At 46.6% G+C, this 22,813-nt stretch overlaps 1 protein-coding gene across 12 annotated transcripts in view; it reads left to right on the forward strand.

Moving 5' to 3' along the window:
• Positions 1 to 22,813, forward strand: part of FGFR2 (fibroblast growth factor receptor 2) — a 120,491-nt gene that overhangs the window by 5,588 nt on the left and 92,090 nt on the right. The window lies entirely within an intron of this gene.

The following is a 22,813-nucleotide window of genomic DNA, read 5'->3' on the forward strand; positions in this document are numbered from 1 at the left end:
GGTAATCCGAGAATAAAACGGCAGATCCCAGCACTCATCGCCACTTAATGAACCTGTTTGCAGAGAGCCCACCTGGTGCCTGCCTGGCTTTAGGAACCCGCAGCAGTCCGAATGGTGTCTGGGATAAGCTGAGCTGCTCTGGGAACACATCCCGTGCATGGGGTGAATATACAGCACACTTACCCAGTGGGGTAGGCTGGGAGAGGACAGAGAGCCCAGCCTCCTTAGCCGGATCAGGACAATTTAGGAAGGAGGGTTGTGTCCATCTGAGATGAGAGTTCTGAGAGACATGGGCTCCCCAGGAAGACCCCGGGCATGTGTCATTAAAGGATGAGGACCGAAGCACTTATCACCTGAAGCAATCGTGTGAGACTGGGGAACTTTCTGTTACACAGAGGGATGGCAGCTCTATAATTAATGGGTGTGGTGACATCTCCCAGTCTGGTAGGAGTTTGTGTCTGAGGCTTGTATAGCTACAGCTACTGGCCAGTTATGGAACTGCCTCTTGGTAACTTATGCTGGGACACCAGGATGAATGTAATTTGCAGTGGTGATGCATTTTTATAGGGCTTTCATGTAAGAGGGAAAAAGTTCCTGGTTTCTGAAAGTCATGCCTGTACTTCTTTATTTTTGCTAATAATTAAAATGGATGTTTCCGTAATTGCTAGTTTTCCCTTAAGTGCGTGGCTCAGCAAAAACTGAGGAAGCTTGAGCTGGGATTTCCTACAGTGTGGGCTTTAGGAGCAACCCAGGTTAGGGAAAAACTGTCATTTTTCATTTGGCTTTTCAGAGCAGCGTTATTGTGAGTTTATTTCAACATAAAGTGTAAAATGGTCCCGGAGGATTTGTTTTACTATATTTAATTCTTGAAGGAAGTTTAAAATTGTGTATACATGCAGGGAGGGACAGGTGAGGCAGAGGGAAGAAATAGTGGAAAGGGACGAAGTTCCCCAAAAGAGTCTTTGTGTAAGAATTTAAATCCAACAATGTGGGTATTGTTGGAAGCAGGCCTGCTCAACCTGGGATCTGTCGATGCACTTATGGATCAGGAAGGAGGTCCATGAAGTTCTGGAAGTTTTAGGTAATATTTTGTTAATGTCCTTTTGTGCATTTTTATGGGTTCATAGTTTCCATGAGCTATGAGTTCATTTGCATCGAGAATTATGAGATGGAAAAGAAAAGATGTTTTAGAGGAAGGTGCAAAACCTGACAAAGAGGCGGCTTTGGACAAGCATACAAGTCCCGGGCCTCAGTTTCCCATTCTGTCATCTGAGGGCTTGAAAAGATGATTTTTAGGGTCTCTTCATTAATAGTCATTGAATATTAATGTCCTCAGAAGTCTTCTGACTCTTCCACCAAAAGGTTGTTAGGAGATTTCCATTTGACCTGAACTTAAAGAGCAATTAGCACAGGGGCTGGCATCCAGTAAGTATCAGGTGCATGGCCTTGTCACCATTGTCGCCAGTGAGCTGGGAACATGGGTCTTCCCAGTCCCGTGGGCTGGCTGTGCCAGGTGCCACAAGGTCAAAAAGCATCTAGGCTTTTGGAGACAGTTGAGAAGAAAGTTGTTTTTGGATGGAGGGGGCCTTGGTGTTTCCAGGAAGCTGTGTTTGCTTTCTGTAGGGTTCCCACTTCCCCTCATCTGTTAGTCTAATACTGGCCACTGATTTGAGCCCTGAGACCAGTTCTTCTGTTGCAGGAGTACTGCTTTGGTGTCAGAGGTGATTAGGAAGGTCATTGAATTATAGATGAGAACGGAGTTTTTAACAACGGAGAATGGGCTCAGGTTTAGGCTCTGTGCTGGCGAATTGGAGAGAGAGAGAGAGAGAGAGAGAGAGAGAGAGAGAGTGTGTGTGCGTGCGCGCGTGCGTGTGTGCCTGTGCCCCTGTCCATCAGTTCTCCATGGTTAGAACAACTATAGCTTGGTTAGCAGTAAGTTCCACCTTGACCTTCAGCGCACCAAGGTCTTATCTTGTAAGACTTCTTGGTTTGCTAATTTATTTGGAAGCTCAGTTTAGATAATGTCTATTGAATAGGAGAAAAATGTGACTGAGAAGTTCCAGGAAGAAGAAGCCTGGGCCCTAACACTAGAGGGTCCTTTTCTTTTGGCCCCTCAGGGAAAGGATATGGTTAGTCATCTTGGCTTTGTACAATGTCATGTCATGTCATATCATATTATATGTCATATATATCACATATATATCATTTGTCTTTTGGACCCTTTCTGAAGTAGTAGCAGTGGAGTTGGGTCCGCTTAGTTGACTTAAGAAAATAATCTCTAGAAGATTTTAGTTTTTAATATTTCAGATTAAATATGAGTTTTCCAATTGGTCATTCATTGTTAATTTCCTTTTGGCCATTCATTGTTATAGGGGACCAGCAGAGGAGTGAAAACATGGTTGACTCGAAGGGGGGCAGTCCTCAATGCCAAGTACTATTCTGTTGATTAACATTATAAATATTTGAAGTATAGTCAAGCTTGATTACCCTGAGAGGGGGCAACTCTTACTTTCAAGTTCTTCCTGACATTGTCACCTACTCTGGTTAATTAAGTCATTGTTGACATTAATGGCATCTTTGTTTACACCAACCCAGTAGGAGCTAAAATGAAAGGGCTTTTCAACCCTAAACCCTTAATTACTTTCCCGCCCTCCACAGAGTGTGACTCTGAAAAGTAACAACCTGAAAAAAATGTAGTTTGTGTAGCAATTTTTTGTCAATCTTCTGAGAGGTGATGGATGCCTTCCTGGACCAGCGTGAGTTGGTCCAGAGTTCAGTAGCAGAAACATTGAGGACAGGATCTGCACAGAGACCTCCCTAAGTCAGATTTTTCCAGTATGGTTTAAGTCCTTTGTTAGAAGTATTGTAAATGCCATAATATTAGCCATACGCATTTAATTGCAAGTTAAAAGAAAGGAAGAAAGAATATATCCGCATACCAAGAGTGAATGATTTAAAATAATCTTCTGTTTTGTATTATCTGCATCTTTGTTTTTCAATATGAGTGTTAATATTTAAGAGTTGACTGTAACTTGATAGTTAGTTTTGGAACAAGGACTTATTCTTGGTCAATTAAACCAAATGCAGGCTTATGCAGTTAAATACACAATGAAGTATACATTCTTTATTAGTATATAAAGTGTTTCACAATTCATAGACCAAGAGCCATGTTTAATATTACTTATAGAGCAAAAATCTGGCCAGCCCAGAGAACTGGTACTTGTATCATCTCTATACTGGCTCGCTGTGATTCAACTTTGGGGTATATGTGTGTGTTTCTGTTTTGTCTGTTTATTTCAACCAGTTAAAAGAGCGTTTATACTATGCCAGTGGCCCCGCATCGAGCCATAAGTAAAGACTTTATTCCTTTCAAGTCTTTTTGACCCAGTTGAGGGTGAGAATTCACAAAACCACAGCAATCCAATATGAGGTGTTTTTAATATCAGACTTAACAAATAATTACATGGCTGTGAAATAACTGGGGTCGTGTTTAAACTGGAAGTGTTTTGTTTCATGTTCGTAGTTTCAATAAAATGTATCCACTAGTCTTCCAGTTTGCAGACTGTTGTTTAGGTGTTTTTTTAGCCAGGGTAATTGTTAAAAACTCCCTCTCATCTAGTTTACTCTTACATTTCCATTGAAGCTAATTTTAGTCATTAAAGGAAAACATGGGAAATTGATTTTTGGGTACCTGCCTATTAAGCTGGGTAGGAAATATAGCTGGTGTGCTACTCTCCACTGTACTGGTCTGATTCTTAGCAGAGGAGCAGGGGGACATCTCTGTAGGCAGTTCAGAAATTATTTTTTGGAAGTTTTTTGGGCTATTCCACAGATAATTCTGATCCAGTGGGTTTTATGCAACTGTGCAAAATGCTTATGGTCTCTATTTTTCTTTTCCTTGAGAGATGATTTTAGCCTTTGGTTTTTTGTTTGTTTTTGTTTTTTGAGGCAGAGTCTTGATCTGCCACCCAGGCTGGAGTGCAGTGGTGCAATTGTACCCTTACTGTATCCTCAAACTTGGCTTACTGTACCCTTGAACTCCTGGGCTCAAGGGGTCCTCCAACCTCCTGAGTAGCTGGGACTACAGGCCTGGCTAATTTTTAAGAATAGTTTGTAGATACGGAGTCTCACCATATTGCTCAGGCTGGTCTCCAACTCCTGACATCAAGCGATCCTCCAGCCTTGGCCTCCCAAAGTGCTGTGATTACAAGTGTGAGCCGCCACGCCTGTTCTAGCCTTAAGTTTTGCATTTTTTATCATGTTTTTTGCTGTATCCCATATGAGATTTAGAGATGGCTCTACTTTTTTAGCTTTCTTAGCATTGAAATGCTTGGTGTTGCTAACCATACCCCATCTTTACCACACCGTCTTCCTCCCTGACTTGCCTTCTTAGTGTAGTTTGGTCAAGAACTTGAGGCCAAGTTTTGTTTTTTTTAAATTTTTTAAATTTTATTTTAGGTTTGGGGGTACATGTAATGGTTTGTTATATAGGTAAACTTGTGTCATGGGGGTTTGTTGTACAGATTGTTTCATCACCCAGGTATTAAGCCTAGTGCCCAACAGCTGTTTTTTCTGCTCCTCTCTCTCCTCCCACCCACCCTCCACCCTCAAGTAGACCTCAGTGTCTGTTGTTCTTTTCTTTGTGTTCATGAGTTTTCCTCATTTAGCTCCCACTTATGAATGAGAATATGCAGCATTTGGTTTTCTGTTCCTGCGTTAGTTTGCTAAGGATAGTGGCCTCCAGCTCCATCCATGTTCTTGCAAAAGACATGATCTTGTCCTTTTTTATGGCTGCATAGTATTCTATGGTGTATATATACTACATTTTATTTATCCAATCTGTTATTGATGAGCATTTAGGTAGATTCCATGTCTTTGCTATTGTGAATAGTGCTGCAATGAACATCTGTGTGCATGTGTCTTCATGGTAGAATGATTTATATTCCTTTGGGTATATACCCAGTAATGGGATTGCTGGGTCGAATGATAGTTCTGCTTTTAGCTCTTTGAGTAATCACCACACGGCTTTCCACAATTATTGGGCTAATTTACACTGCCACTAATAGTATATAAGTGTTTTCTTTTCTCCACAACTTTACCAGCATCTATTATTTTTTGACGTTTTATTAATAGCCATTCTGACTTGTGTGAGATGGTATCTCATTGCGGTTTTGATTTGTATTTCTCTAGTGATGTTGAGCTTTTGTTTTTTTTTCATATGCTTGTGGGATGCATATATGTCTTCTTTTGAAAAGTGTCTGTTCATGTCCTTTGCCCACTTTTTTATGTGGTTGTTTTTCTTTTGTAAATTTAAGTTCCTTATAGATGCTGGACATTAGATCTTTGTTAGATGCATAGTTTACAAATATCTTATCCCATTACATAGGTTGTCTATTTACTCTGTTGATAGTTTCTTTTGCTGTGCAGAAGCTTTTAAGTTTAATTAGATCCCATTTGTCAATTTTTGCTTTTGTTGTGATTGCTTTTGATGTCTTTGTCATGAAATCTTTGCCCATTCCTATGTCCAGGATGGTATACTGCCTAGGTTGCCTTCCAGGGTTTTATAGTTTTGGGTTTTACATTTAAGTCTTTCTTCCATCTTGAGGTGATTTTTTGTATATGGTATAAGAAAGGGGTCAGCTTCAATCTTCTGCATATGGCTAGCCAGTTAACTCAGCACCATTTATTGAATAGGGAGTCTTTTCCCCATTGCTTGTTTTCATCAGTTTTGTTGAAGATCAGATGGTCGTAGGTGTGCAGCCTTATTTCTGAGCTCTCTATTCTGTTCCATTGGTCTATGTGCCTGTTTTTATACCAGTACCATGCTGTTTTGGTTACTGTAGCCCTACAGTATAGTTTGAAGTCGGGTAATGTGATGCCCCCAGCTTTGTTATTTTTGTTTAGGATTGCCTTGGCTATTCAGAGGCTAAGTTCATTTAAAAAGAGGTCTGATTGAACAAGATGCTGGACAGGTTATTGTGGTGGTCCTTCATGTCTTGAAGAAGATGTCTCCTTCTGTAATAGACAAAAGTCACACTTTTTACAAGTTTCTTTTTCCTTGCCATGATTTGTATGTGGTGGCTGATTTCTATTTATATAACTTCAAGCTCTTACCATTTAAATATTCATACAAAAGTATGAATTGTTGGGACAAGCCACGGTCATCCTTGAAGAGTGTGTGTCAAGTAAAATAGGCATGCTTTAGATTTTCAGTAATTTTGGTTTGGGAAACGTGTACCGTGCCAGAGCTTTCAGATGCTGAATGTGTCATTTACTCCACTTTGGAATACCGTAAGTAATTCTGCGCCATTGTGGACTTTGGCCACATCATGCCACTCTTAAAAACTTCTGATTCTTTTTTTTTTTCGAGACGGAGTCTTGCTCTGTCACCCAGGCTGGAGTGCAGTGGCGTGATGTCCGCTCACCACAAGCTCCATCTCCAGGGTTCACGCCATTCTCCTGCCTCAAGTAGCTGGGACTACAGGTGCCCGCCACCACGCCCGGCTAACTTTTTGTATTTTTAGTGGAGACGGGGTTTCACAGTGTTAGTCAGGATGGTCTTGATCTCCTGACCTCATGATCCGCCGGCGTGAGCCACTGCGCCTGGCCAAAAACTTCTGATTCTTTTTGACAGTACCAAGTCAGAGAGCTAAGCTGTGGTATATTCTTTCCTTTAACCCCTTGTCTAAGTAAAGAATGGTAAATTCCAATTCATTTCAGAATAGAATGCACACATAGAGAATTTCAGGTTATGCTGAATGTGTTTTATGAGGGGGCTAAAAATAGCTTATAAGGAAAATGCTGATAGATTCAGGAATGAGAACAAGGGACGCATTTATTTGTATGATTTATGTAGCACCTTTCTTGGAGACAACTCAATTCTGAGCTCTAACGTTAATAAACTCTATATAAATTGTCGTGATTATTTTTGAACCCTTGAGCTCCTATATTACTATATGTGACCCATTTTTATACCTGACAGTTTACTGTTAAATTTTCCATACTGACCAGTTGTAATATTTTAAAAGTATCCAGACATTGAAAAGGCCAACTGTGTGTATCTATGGTGTGTGTATGTGCTCGGGGGGATGTACTATAAAATGAATGTCAAGATCATTGCAATGGTTAAGTTTAGGGTTTAAACTCTGAACACCCTTAAAGTTCAGATTGTCAGTTGACAGTGGGATTGTCCCCAAAGATGTGTGGCTGCCTTAAGGAGCCTTCTTGTCCTGCTAAGCCTCCTGGATTTCCACCAATGCATGTTGCATTTCTACCTGGCTGCAATAGACGCACAATTGAATATATGTCGTGGACATTTATAAATGTTTCAAATTTAAAGCCAGTCGAATTTTTAAAAGAATACGAATCTTCTCTGCATTTAATCTAAATTCTGTATCTGCCATTCTTAAAAATAGAATTGATTAAAATCGTTTTGGATGGCGTGTGGTATGCTTTCTGGAGACAGAAACTAACAGAGGGAACTTGACCTTGGGAGGTAGGTTTGAATCTCTCCACTATCTACTGATGCTGTGATTTCAGAAACATTAGATAACCTCTTTGAGCCTCAAAGATAGTATCTATCTTGAAGGGTGCATATGCAGATTAAATGCATATGAAATGTAAAGCCCCTACTGAATTTCCTGGCCCAGAGTAGGTATTCATTAAATGCCGATTTCTTCCCTGTCCCACTTCCTGTCAAAGTAAATCTAAAACTAATATTTCCTGGACCAATAAGATGTTTACAGTGTATAGTGATAATTGTCTGATGAGAGGCGTTTGCATTAATTAAAATGTAAAACTGGCTCTAGGCCCTGGATTTGTCCAACCCTTTTTATTATCTTGGGCTTTTGCAAGGCCCATGGATTTTAGCAATGGGAACATCCTGCTGCTTGCAGTCCAAATGGTTCAAGGTTGACATTTTTTCCCCCTCTGTTGAAAAAAGTCAGTTGCAGCTCTGTAATAATAACAGCAGACACATACTTCATGAAGAACAATGTATTTTGGCAAAAGAGTTCTGTCTGAGGCTTCAAAATACAAAATACACTGTCACATTGCCATTAGGCCCTATGAAGAACATTGGAGAGGGGTTATGGAATCAGTTGGGGTGGGGTGCAGGATGGAGAGGGGTTATGGGATTGGTTGGGGTGGGGTATGGGATGGAGAGGGGTTATGGGATCGGTTGGGGTGGGGTGTGGTGTGGATCGGAAGGAATGGATCAGAATGGATGGACGGAAGTGGAGGGGGTTGGTGGAATGGAAGGAATGGAGGGATGGACGGAATGGATGGAGGGGAATGGACTGGAAGGATGGAATGGACTGGAGTGGATGGAGGGGATGGACTGGAAGGATTCATTAGTGGATAAATGGACTGGACTGGCCGAGGGGGAAGGACTGGACATGGATGGAGGGAATGGAATGGAGGGGGCATGGACTGGAATGGACTGGCTGGCGGGGCGCGTGCGGGAAGGCCATGGACCTGCTGGGGTAAAAGCGTGGGAGAGGGGTTATAGGATCGGTTAGGGTGGGGTGTGGGATGTGGGGTGCAGGGTGGAGAGGGGTTATGGGATTGGTTGGTGGGATGTAGGATGGAGAGGGGTTATGGGATTGGTTGGGGGGGATATAGGATGGAGAGGGGTTGTGGGATTGGTTGGGGTGGGTATGGGACTGAGAGGGGTTATGGGATCGGTTGGGTGGGGTACGGGATGGAGAGGGGTTGTGGGATTGGTTGGGGAAAGTGGATGGAGAGTGGGGTTGGTGGATCGGTTGGGGTCGGGTACGGGATGGAGAGGGCAGGGACGCCAGTGGGGTGCGGTGGAGGTTATGGGATTGGTTAGTGGGGCAAGTGGCGGGATGAGAGGGCTATGGACTGGGCTGGGGTGGGGCGCGTGTGGTGTTCTGGCTTTTGGCCAGGCTGAGAGGGAGGCCACAAATACGTTATGGCTATCCCGCCATGTTTAATTGTAGCAATCTCCTGAACACCTTAGGTGAGAGATTTTCGTCAGCGTGAAGTGTAGGAGCTTTGGCGAAATTGTGATGGGACCCAAAGTACTGAAGTGGACGGGAGCTGAACAAGCATTTGCACGTGATACTCCTATGGAGGTTACTTGGTAGGACAGACTATGAAATGGGGGCAGTATGGATGAGGTCGTGTTTCTTTAGCCCATCCCTTGAGATGATGATGATGGTGGTGATGATAACTGGCTACCATTTATTGAGTGTCTGTCATGGTTGGACTCTGTGCTAGGTACTTTAACATATATTATCTCCCATCTTAATAACCCAGAACATCTTGGGTATTCCTGTTCTCATTTTATGGACAAGGTAACTGAAATTCTTGGGGATCAAGTGACTCCTCCAGGACCTCATCGTTAGTGAGTGTGGGCCCAGGTCTTTGGGTGAATGTGTTGGTGGAAGAAAAATTTCCCTTCTCCTTCCTGAGCAGGAGGGTTTTTTTTTTTTTTTTTGCTGGAGAATGTGGTGACCCCTCATTCTTTCCTAAATCTGTCATTTGACTGTTAAACCTGTTAGGGACACCGCTGGTTGATTCTGTTTCCTTCTCACACATCCATACCGAATTCTCCTAAAGTCATTTGAAGAAAAATTCCAGGCAATAAAAATGTTTAATAATTATACTTTGTGATTCTTCTAGAATGGCTTCTGGTGGCATGTGGCTTATTGGAAAGAGGTGAACCCTGACTGCTGCCAAGGAGACCAATGGGAGACTGGGTCCCAGTTGGTGGTCCAGGCTGCGCCACACCGTAGGAGTCCAGAACAAGAAGGGCTGGCCTCTGTTGCCCATTGACGCGTGACCCATCTCAGCAGAGCGGGCCGTCCCCAGTTATTCCTTGTCCTGGATGTCTCTGCTGGTTTGTCCCAGTGCCTGCTAACCCTCAGCTGTTGCCACTTTGATATTATGTCAAGCTTTTCTTCCCAGAATTTCTGATTTACGATTGGGTAGGAAGTCAAGGCCTACCTGCATAGACAGACCCCTGTACCCAGGACTCCCACAATCTGTGGTCATGGAAACAAGCACCAAGGCCTCCCCCACCCTTCTAATGTCACTTTTCTGCAGAGATTAGGAGCAGAGACTAAGAAAGCCAAAAAAGAAAAAATTCCGAGAATGAAAAGGCCAAAAGCAGAAATACCTACTCTTTCTCCAGTCTTGGCCAGGAAGGATGTCCTTAGGGGAGAAAAAGAGGCCAGGAAATGGAGCCCATTTTTAAAGCAAGCAAAGATCAGTTTGGTATTAAAAATAAAAAGTGAACCCCAGTACCAGCTAATGTGGAGGTGAATCGAGGCTGGTTTAGCCAGCTGAACTTTGTTCTTGGCTACTTGTACAGCGATTGCAGAGCACTCGGGGTCCCAGGCGTTTCAAAGTGGGAGTTGAGTTTTGGAGGAAAGTTGTAGAATTCCTTTTTTCTTTTTTCTTTTGTGAGACAGAGTCTCTTGCTCTGTCACCCAGGCTGGAGTGCAGTGGCGCGATCTTGGTTCACTGCAACCTCTGCTTCGTGGGGTCAAGTGATTCTCCTGCCCCAGCGTCTAGAGTAGCTGGGATTACAGATGTGCACCACCACACCCAGCTAATTGTATTTTTAGTAGAGACGGGGTTTCACCATGTTGGTCAGGCTGGTCTTGAACTCTTGACTTCAGGTGATCCACCTACCTCAGCCTCCCAAAGTGCTGGGATTACAGGTGTGAACCACCACGCCTGGCTGTAGAGTTCTTGACTAGGAGATGCTACAAATTTCCCTCTTAAATTTGCAACTCCCCATGCGATGACAACTTTCAGAGCTTGGCAGAGGCAAGATGGTATAAACATGATTTTTAGATTGCAGGGTAATTGCTGTGGTTTCTTTGAGTTTTTTCGTCCATTTGTTCCCCAAATAATTTTTGAGACCTACTATGTGCCAGGTTCTGCGGGGATAGAATAGCAAGCAATAAACAGTTGAGTGGGGGAGACAGGCTCTTGTCAAATAATTGCAAAAATGAAGGGCTAGGGCCAGGCGCCGGTGACTCAAGCCTGTAATCCCAGCACTTTAGGGGGCCGAGGTGGGTGGATCATGAGGTCAGGAGTTCGAGACTAGCCTGGCCAACATGGTGAAACCTGGTCTTTACTAAAAATACAAAAACTAGCCGGGCATGGTGGCAGGCGCCTATAGTCCCAGGTACTTGGGAGGGCTGAGGCAGGAGAATCGTTTGAATCCAGGAGGCAGAGGTTGCAGTGAGCTGAGATCCGGCCACTGCACTCCAGCCTGGGCAACAGCGTGAGTCTCCGTGTCAAAAAAAAAAAAAAAATTAAAAAAAATAAAAAATAAAAAATAAAAAATAAAATAAAAATAAATAAACAAAAATAAAAAATGAAGGGCTAGGTCCAATCAAAGGCGAAGATCCTGTGTAGGAAAATCATGGGCCGGAGGCATGTGCCCCATGTTTAGGAGTTTCCAGGGACGGGGACTAGAAAGCTGCTGCTGCTGCTGCTTTTTTTCTTTTTTCTTTCTTTCTTTCTTTTTTTTTTAATACTGGGTCTCGCTTTGTCACCCAGGCTGGAGTGCAGTGGCGCAATCACGGCTCATTGCATCCTGGACCTCCTAGGCTCAAGCGATCTTCCCACCTCAGCCTTCTGAGTAGCTGGGACTACAGGCACAGGCTGATTTTTCTTTCTTTTCTTTTCTTTTTTTTGGTAGAGAGGGGTTCTCACTTGTTGCCCAGCCTGGTCTCAAACTCCTGGGCTCAAGCAATCCTCCCACCTTGACGTCCCAGAGCACTGGGATCACACGTGTTAGCCACCACACCTGAGGCTGGGCTTCCCCTTAAGGAGGTGGCACCCACCTGGATTCCCCAGCAAACCCACCTGCATTGCAAGGTTGACCCTTATCAGTACCAGCCACCTGGCCTGCTAGGTGCATTGCTAGGTTGACCCCTTGTCCAGTGAGGTGACTGTCCGGGGCCTAGCCTCTCTGCTGTCCCTTGCTGGCTTCACCTGTTGATGTTAATGGAGGCGGAGCAGAGGCTGCTGAGTGCATGTGTGCAGCTGGGCTCAGAGGCCCCCCTTCTCCCCTCTTACGAGGTGCTTGCCCTTGAAGGTGTGGCGAGTGAGGAGGCGGGTCAAGGGCATCCCGGCAGCCTCCACTCGAGTGGGTCATTTCAGCCTGCTTCCTATCTCTTTTCTGTTACTACCTCTAATTGGCAGAGTTTCTTGCCAGGCCAATGTGGAGGCAGAGAGATGGCCGGAGGGTGGTCAGGGGAGTCAGGTCAGGTGTGGGCAGGATGGCGAATCTGCCTCCTCCCAGGTGCCTTGCCCGGGGGATGCCCTGTCCCAGGAAGCCTATGTTCGTGGGAGCCGCGCACAGCCCTTCTGAGATCTAAAGCTTCCCTCCGAATGCTGCTTTGGAGGGTTGTGAGAAGTAGTGACTCTTCAAAGTTTGTTTGTTTGTTTTCTTGAAGCTTTTACCTCTATGCAAGTATGCGGTTTGGAGCAGGGAAGAAAGGTGAACTGTGGTGGCGCCCGCGCTTAACGTGGAATGTCCTGAGTTAATGTGGGTTTCGGTCCTCTGGCTCAGGATTCCCCGAGGGAGAGTTTTTCTTTCCTCTGCAAAACACAGGAGAAAAGTGATCCCTGTGGCTCCAACCTGCCTTCCTTGGGTCCTGCGGTGCAAGACCAGCTGGGATCGTGTCCCATCCACCCGAAGGCAGCATGGGGAACCTCTCCACCAGGTCATTCCCATTCAGCTGCTTGCTGCCGGTTCCCCGGGCCACAACTCTGTGCCTTCAGGCCTCCGCACGGATTTTGATGCTGGCCAGGCCTGAACTTGCTGAGCCTCAAGCAGCCCGATCAAACCCATTCAAATGAGGAAGACCATCTGTTTCCCAGTCTCCAGCTGCTGCTGCTTCATTTGCAAATGGCTGGGATGCTGCTGAGGGGATCAGGCTGGGGACACATCTGCAGCCTCTGAAGGAGTGTTGGAACCAGGTCCTGCTGAGCGAAGAAAGGCCCAGCCCTTTAAATCAACTTGCCGAACAGTACCCCCAGAAGGCCCTGAGTTGAGAAAGCAGGAGGCAGCCTTGCCCTCTTGAATAACTCTTAACCTTCCCTTTTATTTTGTAGCCTTGGCCACTTTAAAAGTATTTCTTTATTCAGAAAGTGCTTAGTGTGGGAGGGCCTGCTTGGGGAAAATGTCAAACGGGATTTGGACATCGATCTGACCTTTCAGGGCCCATACGGGGCAAATGTATCTGCTGGAGTATGCACCATTTATTGAATGTTTACATCAATTTCAGGGAGGTGAGCTTGTCCCAGCAGCAGCTTCTAGGAGCCACAGGTAACAGTAAGTGTGGCAAGGTGACTGTCCCTGCAAAGCTGCTCCTGGAATGCAGTCAGGCTTTAGGGTATGCTCTCTGGAATGCAGGCCAGCCGTCCCAGCGCGCAGTAATGCAGGCCCTTCGCTCTGTGGACTGCCTGAGGCACAGCTGTGGGGACTCTTGCCCATGGTTTGATGTTGGCAGGGTTATTCCCGGCATGCTGTGGGGCTGGGGTAAGGTATCTGGCTCCCGAGCCCTGCTGGGGTTCTCATCTCAAGGGAATTCTGTGGTGTGTTACTGTGCCCCACATACAAATATCAGCTACTCTCAGATGTGTTGGATAGATGAATAGTAGAAGGTATTTTAAGAAGCCACAGGCCTCTTTGTAAATTAAACAGGCATCATACATGGGTGTTTATAATGATGAATCTCACAAAATCTTCAGATGTTTAGTCTCATTTAGGAACATTCCAGAAATCCTCACTTAGGTAACCTATATATGATGAGACCTACTTGTTTACTTGAAAGAAAAGCTGTTTTGAAGTCAGAGGAATGCGAATGGAGGTACTCACATGGTTGCAAAAAGCAATCTGCCGGCCAGTTAGTATCAGCTATGCCCGGTAAACAGGAACCCAGGAGTGCCCTCCTGGCCAGGGCTGAGTTGCACGATGGGGACCGCCCCCCGCCGACCCCACACCCGCCAGGATGAGGAGCGCTCGCTGTCAGACGTGCCCCTCTCTTTAAGTATACAGAGGCCTTCCTGGGCAGCCTTTGACTGTGTCCTTGTGGTGACCTTGCCCTGCAGCAGGCACCCCTGGAGATGTTTTTCTCTTCTCTAAAGCGTGACTCTGAGGCTCAGCGATGTGAGGCTGTCCAAGCCTACACGTTCACTACCGGCAGAGGCAGGTCTCAAACTCTCATCCCTGGACACTGGAGCTGAACTTCTTGTAGTGTGGGTCTTGGACCAGCAGGATCAGGCCTCACCTGTGGGAAATAAAGAATGTCAGTCCCCACCCCCAAGCCTACTGACCCAGAATATTTTGTTTTGTTTTGTTTTGTTTTGTTTTGTTCCTTTTGAGACGGAGTTTTGTTCTTGTTTCCCAGGCTGGAGTGCAATGGCACAATCTCGGCTCACTGCAACCTCTGCCTCTGAAGTTCGAGTGATTCTCTTGCCTCAGCTTCCCGAGTAGCTGGGATTATAGGCTCCCGCCACCAGGCCTGGCTAATTTTTGCATTTTTAGTGGAGACAGAGTTTCACCACGTTGGCCAGGCTGGTCTCTAACTCCTGGCCTCAAGTGACCCACTCGTCTCGGCCTCCCAAAGTGCTGGGATTACAGGTGTGAGCCACAGCGCCTGGCCGACCCAGAATCTTTGGAAGTGGGAGTGAGGAAGCTGTCTTAAATTGGCCACATGGTTTTATGCACAGTAAAGTCTGAGAAACATTGCGTTGATCCCTGCTCCAGTCCCTCTCCGTACATCTTTTGGGTGGAGTGGGTGGGGGACGCAGATTGTCTTTGGCTGTGCATGTGCTAGAGGATGAACAGGATGAGATGGGAGCAGTGCAGTGTCTTAATGGGAATCGGGATTTTCACAGAGGGGCTATAGGAACTGAGCTGAATAGGAGCCTGCCAGGCAGCATAGCAGGCTGGGCTCGTAGGTAGAGGGAAGAGTACCCACCATGTGGACAGGCAAGCCAGAGTGTCAGAGAGAGGGGGATATGGGGCTTGGAGCAATCAAGCCTCAATGCGTGTGATGTTCTTTGGGTTTTATTCTCTCTGACTTTGGAGTGGTCTGTGCCTTTTTTAAAAAGTAGAGATCATGTGCTTTTCAGAAGATTTCTCTGGGGGTCTGTAGTGGCTACAAGGGACGCACCATGGGTGATGAGTTAGGCGCATTGCAGAGGTCTTGTGGAGGGCTGGAGGAGGCCTGTGGGATGCAGTTTTTTTGCTCGTACTTTCTTTCAGAGCTAAGCTTTCTATCAGGGATAGGCTTAATAGGTGAAGGGTTGTCGGGACTGATCAGAGGAGGGGCCAGAGGAAAAGAGGGGCTTCAGGGCTGTCTTGGAGCTTGGGTGGCAGTTCAGTGGTATGACTCCCTTCATCGTGTAAGAGAAGAGGCTGGTGGAGGAGGAGGAGGTTGAAGGTCACTTGCTTGTTTTGGATACGACCTCTGCAGACATCCAGGTTATGTGTTTCCTCCCCCTGGGCAGGTGGAAATATGAACCTACAAGCAGGGACTTGAGTGGCATCTGCGGGGAGGAGGTGGGAAAAGCCACAGGTGCCCAGGAGACTGGAATGCAGGGAAAGGACCAGAAGAACCAGAGGTGGAATTTTGGGCATATCCATGGATACAGGAGAGGTGGTAGGGAAGGAGAAGTTTCTTAGAAAGGCGAGAAGAGCTCCTTGACATGTTCCTGTCCGTAGGAACACATACACACGTGCACGCACCAGCAGGAAGCAGAATGCTAACTGAAGGTAATTAACCCCCAACTCTGTGTTACGGATTGAGAAATAGAACAGGAACCCTGCCCCCTCCTCTCTCACTTTCTGACCTTCCACACTGAGAAGACCTGGCTAGGCAGCTTTGCTTTTCTTCCTGCTTAGCGGAGGAGTGAGGATTTCAGCCGGAAGGTCTTTCTGATGGCGGATGTGTAAGTGCCAGGCATTGTGCCGGGTGCCTTTTGTGTCCTATCTCATTTATTATTGTTCCTGCTCCGAGGACGTGCCTCAAGGTCACACGATTTGTAAATGGCAGAGTCTCGGTGTCAGTGACAGGTCTGTTTGGTCTCTCTCTCTCTCTCTCTCTCTATATATATATATTTTTTTTTTTTCTTTTTGAGATGAAGTCTTGCCCTGTCATCCAGGCTGGAGTGCAGTGGCGCGATCTCGGCTCACTGCAACTTCTGCCTCCTGGGTTTAAGTGATGTTCTCCAGCCTCAGCCTCCCGAGTAGCTGGGACTATAGGCGCCTGCCACCGTGCCCAGATAATTTTTGTGTTTTTTAGTAGAGATGGGGTTTCAGAACCATGTAGGCCAGGCTGGTCTCGAACTCCTGACCTCAAATGATCCACCTGCCTCGGCTTCCCTAAGTTCTGGGATTACAGGCATGAGCCACCATGCCCGGCCTTGGTCTGTACCTTTAACACCCCCAGCCTTTTCTGAAGAGTCACCAGAGAAGGGACAAAAATGAGGCCATAGCCTTAATGCTAAGGGACCATGAGAGGCTTGGGGTATAGCTGTCTGTTAAGACAGGTGCTTTACTACTTTGTAAGATGAAGAGAGCTGCCTCTGGCTGAGCACTGTCATTAGGACTCAGGGGATGGAAGCGTTTTAGGACCGGAGGGTTCAGTTTCAGGACTGGAGATCACAATGCATTCATTTTACAGAGTGACATCTCTGTAGGGCCACTCTTCACCCTAAGATTGTGTCATCAAAGGCCAGGCACATCCTATTCAGTGCTTCACCTCCTTGCGAGCCCCCCACATGCCTTTTGATGAAAGGGTTTTCCCTAGAACAGTGCACTCCAGGAAGCCCTGAAGGGCTGAAGATGTCCCAGCTTTCTCTGCTGTGTCCAGCAAGTGTATTTTCAGAAGGTAGGAGGCTCAGGCTGGGCTGGTCAGGCAGCCAGGCACACAGACTCCTCATTGTACATCCAAGCTGGGGCACGCAGGGCTTCAACATAACTTGTAGCACAAGTATCTGTTTCCTGGGTGCTATATGATCTAATGGCTGGTTGCTTTGGAAAATGCTTTCTGAACAAAAGACTCTATTATTTATTTATTTATTTATTGAGACGGCGTTTTGCTCTTGTTGCCCAGGCTGGAGTGCAATGGCGTGATCTCGGCTCACCGCAACCTCTGCCTCCCAGGTTCAAGCAATTCTCCTGCCTCCCCCTCCCTAGTAGCTGGGATTACAGGCACCCGCCACCACACCTGGCTAATTTTGTATTTTTAGTAGAGACGAGGTTTCTCTATGTTGGTCAGGCTGGTCTCGAACTTCTGACCTCAGGTAATCCACCCTCCTTGGCCTCCCAAAGTGCTGGGATTACAGGTTTGAGCCACTGCACCCGACCTTTTATTTTTTTAAATTATTTTTATTTTTATTTTTTTTGAGACAAAGTCTCGCTCTGTCACCCAGGTTGGAGTGCAGTGGCACAATCTCAGCTCACTGCAACCTCCACCTGCCGGGTTCAAGTGATTCTCCTGCCTCAGCCTCCTGAGTAGCTGGGATTACAGGCACATGCCACCACACCCAGCTAATTTTTGTATTTTTAGTAGAGATGGGGTTTCACCATGTTGGCCAGTCTGGTCTTGAACTCCTGACCTCAGGTGATCCACCTGCCGGGGCCTGCCAAAGTGCTGGGATTATAGGTGTGAGCCACCACTCTCGGCCAGGACTCAATTTTGAAGTTCTTGCACAAGCAAAGCCGCCTATATCTGGGAGTTTATGCACACAGTACTGATTCAATGCCTGCGTCTTAGTGGTCCGTTGGAAATTTTTCGCTCGTGAAATATGAGTTTAATACACGTATTGGGACCAGGGAGAAAACCTTCCCTCTGTGCATCTCTTTTTGGAGAACACTGTCATGATGAACAGCTGAAAACATCAGATCAAAAGCAAGAGGGATACTGACAAAACAGGGAATGCGGACTTCCGCTTTGGGTGGGGACATTGGGAGACACGGGTGACTCACTCTTCAGGGAGTACATTCTCAGACTCTTCACTCTGTGTGCATTTTTATTTTCTCATGGGCAGCAACATAGTTTCTTTCAAACATGAAGAGCCATCCAGCATGTTTCTCAAAGGCAGACGTAAATGATGTGAGGGGTGTGCCTGAATATATAATTTTTAATGGTTACCATATTGGAAACATCAGCCATGATCCCATCTGATCACCAGGAATGTGAGCCAGTCTGGACTTTCTGAAGAAGTCCAGCTACTGCTGCAGAGGCGGCTGGTAGCTGTTGTTAGCGACCAGGGAGAATCCCGACTCATGTCTACCAGACACCTGACAACTGGTTAGAAAGAGAGGACTGCACCCTTTCAGCCTGCCTACTTATCTGTTATTTGTTGCTTTGACTTCTTTTTGTTCTCCATTTTTATGTTGGCAATATTTCTCGAGGTAGAGAACTTTCATCTTTATATTGTGCGGAGTATTTGTCCCTTCCTTGCCCCCTTAAAGAACACGTAGTACCTATGCCTTATAAGGTCTCTGTTTGATGTGAGGAATTTGGTCTTCTTGCAAGTCGGTTCATGTAGAGGGGAGGCTTTGAGGATGTCTGGGCTGCAGCAGGCTGTGTTTGTTGCTGTGTGCACGGCCCTCATGGCAGGACATGCATAGGTGGTTGGTTCTGATTTCATTGGTGGGACTCCATTGCCTTTATTTTTTTATTTTAATTTTAATTTTAATTTTTTTTTTTTTTTTTGAGATGGAGTCTAGTTCTCTCACCCAGGCTGGAGTGCAGTGCTGTGATCTGGGCTCACTGCAACCCCCGCCTCCTGGGTTCAAGCTATTCTCCTGCCTCAGCTTCCTGAGTAGCTGGGACTACAGGCAGGCACCACCATGCCCGGCCAATTTTTGTGTTTTGAGTGGAGACGGGGTTTCATCATGTTGGCCTGGCCGGTCTTGAACTCCTGACCTCAAGTGATCTGCCTGCTTGGGCCTCCCAAAGTGCTGGGATTACAGACATGAGCCACCGTGCCTGGCCTCCATTTCCTTTATTTCTTTCTGCTGATGAGTTCTGATGCCAGCAAGACCCAGATTGTGCCATAGGAAAGAGGGGGCTGGGCTCTTCCAGAATTCCTATCTTGCAGAAATCTCTCCTCTGTTCCTATGGACAGAGAATTGGGTATTCACCAGTTAAGACTTCTTACTGGGACAGGGCGTGGCCACTATAGGACATCTTCCAGACTAAGAGGGCCAGTGGGGGCTACTGGAACAGGAAGGACGGTGGCGGCCACTTACTTGTCATGTGCTTTGTGTGCAGTGACTATATAGCAACATTTGTAGCCAGACTCTGTTTCCTCTGTAGAGACTCTGGCAGCTCTACAGCCATGACATTTATCCAGTACAAGGTGGCAGGAGGTGTGGGAGGGCACCAGGAACCCAAGGCCGTTTTACTACCCTTCCCCCAGCACTCCTGTTACAGTGCTTGTGGGAGTCCCAGCTGTGCTTCTAGGTAAGAACGGGTTTCTTCCTGCAGCCCACAACCCTGACAGGACATGCCTCCTGGCGGTGTGCTCCTAACCTGCCTCTTCTCTCTGCTCCCTCCCTCTTTCTCCTCTCCCCTTCCCCTCTCTTTCTTCTTCTTCCCTTCCTCTTCTTTCCTCTCCCGCCCTCCGTTTCTCTCCCTTCCTTTTCCTTCTCTCCATCTCTCTTCTCCTTTTCCTCCCTCTCTTTCTCTTTCTTCCTTCTCTCTCTTCCAGAGGAGTCTGTTCAGGGATTTCTCTCTGTCTCCCTTTCTTCTTCCTGGAGGAATGTGTTTAGGGATTGCACACCTCTGACTTTGGAGGAGGGAGAAACCTCAGCGGGATGTGTTCCAGGGCGACCCCACCACATCCTTGGAACTAGGATGATCTAGACGTCGGAAAAGACACCATCCGTGGAAAACCCCGGAAAAGGCTTAATTTGTGAAAAGTAATGGAGTGTGAGCTATGCCGTTGGTAGAAACTGCTTTTTTCTTCCTTAACAGTTTAAATCTGTCATCCGTTCTCCATGAAGTGATTGGACGGGGCAAGACTCAGGTTTCCCATCTGTTCTCTGTTTGCATTTGGGCGCCATTTCAAAAACCACACGGGAAAAGTTTATAGGCAAACATTATAAAAAGTGACAGTCTGAAGTGCTGCTATCGCTGGTTTGGCAACGTCAAGTGTTACCTGAAATAGCTTACCGTTTCCAAACCCTTTCGCTGTTTCAACTGTCTCAAGACAACCCTCCCGCTGAGATGGGTGAGAAGTCCAGCTGGATGTGTGCAGTGAAGTCACATAAGTCACAGCCTTTTTTGACTTTTACAAGACTTCCCCCTCCTGGGGCTATCCTCACATACAGCGAGGATTTTTTTCTCTCTGTTTACTTATAGAGCGGGAAATTCATGCAGCTTGTTGCTAGTGGCAATCCGTGTGATGTCACATGGAGAGGTCATGACCTCTACCATGATCTGCTGAGGGGCTCGGAGAGTCAGGCAGCCCCTGCCTCAGTTTCTTTCTTGCCCCAGTCAGAGGTCCTATGAGTTCCCAAGGAATAACAGGATGGTTTTCTTAGGGAAGGAAGGAGGCCAGTTCAAGGCAGGAATTACTCACAGGCTATGTGCCGATGCCTGTTGTTATTCATACTATTTATTTATTTGTTTGTTTGTTTGAGACAGAGTTTCACTCATGTTGCCCAGGCTGGAGTGCAATGGCACAGTCTCGGCTCACTGCAACCTCCAACTCCCGGGTTCAAGCAATTTTCCTGCCTCAGCCTCCCAAATAGCTGGGATTAGAGGCACACGCCACCACGCCCAGCTAATTTTTTATGTTTAATAGAGATGGGTTTCACCTTGTTGGTCAAGCTGGTCTCGAACTCCTGACCTCAGGTGATCCACCCACTTTGGCCTCCCAAAGTCCACCCACTTTGGCCTCCCAAAGTGCTGAATTTACAGGCATGAGCCACCATGCCTGGCCTATTTATTTATTTTTAGAGACAGGTTCTCATCTCGTTGTCTCACCCAGGCAGGAATGTAGTGGTGAAATCATAGCTCAGTGCAGCCTCTGGGGCTCAAACGAGCCTCCTACCTCAGCCTCCTGAGTAGCTGGGACTACGGATGTTTATCACCATTCCTGGCTTTTTTTTTTTTTTTTTTTTTTTCATTTTTTGTAGAGAAAGGATCTTACTATGTTCCCTAGGCTGGTCTTGAACTCCTGACCTCAAGTGATTCTCCCACCTCGACCTCCCAAAGTGCTGGGATTGTAGGCATGACCTACTGTGCCTGGCCCATTTGTTTTTTGATTAGCTGTATAAGTACCTGTCTCTCTCTTTTTTAAAGTATCAAAACTTTTTTTGTTTTTTTTTTTTTGAGATGGAGTTTTGCTCTTGTTGCCCAGACTGGAGTGCGATGGCGCGATCTCACCTCATCGCAACCTCCGCCTCCCAGGTTCAAGCGATTCTTCTGCCTTAGCCTCCCAAGTAACTGGGATTACAGGCATGCACCACCATGCCTGGCTAATTTTGCATTTTTAGTAGAAACGGGGTTTCTCCATGTTGGCCAGGCTGGTCTTGAACTCCTGACCTCAGGTGATCTGCCCACCTCGGCCTCCCAAAGTGCTGGGATTACAAGAGTGAGCCAGCATGCCCAGCTGGTTAATTTTTTTTTAAAAGAAGCTGCTTGTAGCTGGGTGCAGTGGCTCACACCTGTAATCCTAGCACTGTGGGAGGCCGAGGTAGATGGATTGCCTGAGCTCAGAAGTTTGAGACCAGCCTGGCCAACACAGTAAAACCCCGTCTCTACTAAAATAAAAAAAATAAAAAAAAAAAAAAAAAATTAGCCAGGCGTGGTGGTATGCACTTTTAATCCCAGCTACTCCAGAGGCTGAGGCAGGAGAATCGCTTGAACCCAAGCGGCGGAGGTTGCAGTGAGCCGAGATCACACCATTGCACTCCAGCCTGGGTGAGAGAGTGAGACTCCATCTCAAAAAACAAGCTGCTTGCTAACATGCTGCTGGTACTTCCCAAGTATTTGAAACTTCTGGGAGAAAATTCACATGGATGCAACTGAGCCTTATGCAGCAGGGCTGCGGTAGCGTGGCCGTGGTAGTAGAAATGAGTGTTGAGCTGTGTCCCAGGAAGGAGAGTTGGTGCCTTGTTTGTTTATCAATTTTAGGAAACAGTGACAATGTCCAATACTACTGTGAAGCTGGCTTGCTTCTTTTCGAATTTTAATTCATATTGTGAAAAATACATGGAAACATATTTTCTGTCTGTGGAAGCCTCTGAAAGAGCATTTGTGCGTAGCAAAGCAGCTTCTGGAACCTTCTCCGCATTGCGTTTTGGCAGGAGATGAGGGGGATGTTGGGCTGTGCACCCCTGGTGGATTCTCACAGGAAAGGTGAAAAGTATGCCACAGCAATGGGAAAAAGTAAATCCAGGAAGTGTTCACATGACTATAAAAGGAGCTATGTACGTTTCCTGGGGGGATTCTTTGCTCTTTCACAGAGCAGGCTGTGCAGCCGGGTGGAGTCAGGGAGAGGTGGTCCGTCCATGGGGGGTGACCAGAGTTAGGGAGGCCCCTTTGGGCCTGCAGGCACAGAGGGGATTCGCAGATTGTCCTGGCTCCGCACAGCCTGGGGCCAGGTCAGTACAACCGTGGGGAGGGACGTGGAGGGCTCGGGGAGTGCATGTTTGCAGGGAGTGGGCAGCGGCTCAGGTCACCTGCAGCATTCAGACCCAGAAGAGAAGCCAAGTCCTGAGGACGGCAGTTGGACCCAAGGACACAGTCAGGGACAGAGCTCCTTCCGCTGAGCCAGCTGTTAGGGGCTTGTG

The sequence above is a fragment of the Papio anubis genome, chromosome 11 (genome assembly GCF_008728515.1).
Source record: "Papio anubis isolate 15944 chromosome 11, Panubis1.0, whole genome shotgun sequence".
Classification (NCBI taxonomy): Eukaryota; Metazoa; Chordata; class Mammalia; order Primates; family Cercopithecidae; genus Papio; species Papio anubis.